We start from the raw sequence: 1,726 nt of genomic DNA, 5'->3' as shown, positions 1-1,726 counted from the left end.
TAGCAGGGACATGGGAATCAGAACCTGTGTGTTTGATACCTGTACTCTGCATGATTGAGATCCTGCATGTGGAATTTCACCTTTTTTTGGTGCAGATGTACTCCCCTTCACCAAGAGCATGACTGAAAAATCAAAGAGCCCTCTAAGTGCCCATTTTCAGTTGCTATTCGTGTCCCCACTTGCTTACTTTGAAAATGGACTAGATTTCAAATCACTGTAAATGTTAAAATACTGAAAAGATGTTTTTTCTATGCGTTTTATTTCTCATGATCGCATTTTCAGGCTAAATTCAAGTAACCTGTGCAGCAGACACAGGTTGCTTAAATAACCTAATACTGTCTAGAATGGCTTTTCTCAACCATAACACTTTTATGACAGAATGGCTTTATGTTCTCGTATATGGTCTCTAGCAGCAGATCAGTTAGCCTTCTAGGYTGTAGGTTATCAGCTTGTCCATTGTGGAAATGGCATGTATAGATATGTCTGACGAACAATCCAGCCTGAGAAGATGGGTGGTGAGATGTAAATCCACCCACACAGGCAAACATTAAAAAAGGATGGTAAGACTATCCAAAAGAACAGGGCAGCATCAGGGTGAAGGACTACCTTCTACGTGCTTTCCTGCCAAATCCTTTAGTGCTTGTATGCCAGTGCCCTTGGCTGCTGAATGGCATGTGCTATGTTTGACAAGCAAATGAGTTAAGGCTTTTGATGCGTGTGCTTTTCAGAATACAGGAGCACAGTATTTGGGTGTGCTGTAGCAGTCCCAAAGAGGGARACTCCACGACCCCCCTAGGCAGCYTGTTTCAGWGCTCTRCCACCCTCAATRTGAAGAAGTTCTTCCCCATGTTAAGGTCGAACTCCTTGTGTCTTAGTTCGWGSCMWTKSYYCYTKKYCYKKTKSYKGGSMMCMMYKAAAAGAATCTGGCACCATCCTCTTGGTACCRCCTTTGAGATATTTATATTTACTGATGAGATTCYCCCCTCAGTCTCCTTGGAACTAAAYTGGTCCAGTTCCTGCATCTCTCCTCAGCGCAGAGATGCTCCAGATCCCTCAATCATCACTGTGGYCTCTGCTGGACCCTCTCCAATAGTTCCTTGTCTTTCTTGCACTAAAGAGTCAAGAACTGAACACAGCATTCCAGAATTGCCTCCCTGGGGCTGAGTAGAGATGGCTAATCACCTCCCTCGACATGCTGGCCACGCTCTTCACGATGTACCCCAGGACTCTTTCCTGGCCCCTCTCCCTCTTTTCCTGCCATTCCCGGGGGATCGCGGCCGACCCACGCGGCGGGTTTCGGGAGCAAAGSGCGCGGGCACCGTCCGTGCCCTCASCYGGCTCCCTGCCCGCGTTCCCCCCGCTCCGGCCGGCTCAGGCTCCAGCTGGCAGCACCGCACCTGTTCAGCAGAGGCTGCCCGGCGATGCTGCACGCACAAGATCCGCGGGATGGGGCTCAGCGCCGTGCTGGGGACAGGCTCCGCTTCCGAGGCAGGGAGCGACAGGGGTCTGGAGAAGCGCCGGAGAGTGTGCCGCTGTGGAGAATGAGCCAAGAGGTGGATTTGGGAGCGGATGCAACAGGTGACAGAAGAGCAGGGGGGAAGACCGCTACGAGTCCCGGGGTTAAAGACACAAAGTTCGGTGGGTGTCCCGCGGGCAGGGTCAGTCTGAGGACGCGACAGCTTTAGTTACCCCGGGTATTCACCCCGCCAGCCCCGGAGGTGGAGGT

General features: G+C 51.5%; 1 protein-coding gene across 1 annotated transcript in view; it reads right to left on the bottom strand.

The window, feature by feature from the left end:
* The window catches only part of STAT1 (signal transducer and activator of transcription 1), a 23,205-nt gene that overhangs the window by 21,109 nt on the left and 370 nt on the right, over nt 1-1,726 (bottom strand). Inside the window, exon 2 of the mRNA XM_057374108.1 lies at nt 1,398-1,532. The gene's annotated coding sequence lies outside the window, so the exon portion shown is untranslated. The remainder of the gene's footprint in view (nt 1-1,397; nt 1,533-1,726) is intronic.

This window comes from Malurus melanocephalus, unplaced genomic scaffold, assembly GCF_030028575.1.
Source record: "Malurus melanocephalus ecotype Western Australia unplaced genomic scaffold, MMel_1.1 scaffold_216, whole genome shotgun sequence".
In the NCBI taxonomy this organism is placed as follows: Eukaryota; Metazoa; Chordata; class Aves; order Passeriformes; family Maluridae; genus Malurus; species Malurus melanocephalus.
Note: the sequence above shows the minus strand (reverse complement) of the source record. Positions and strands in the feature narration are given on the sequence as shown.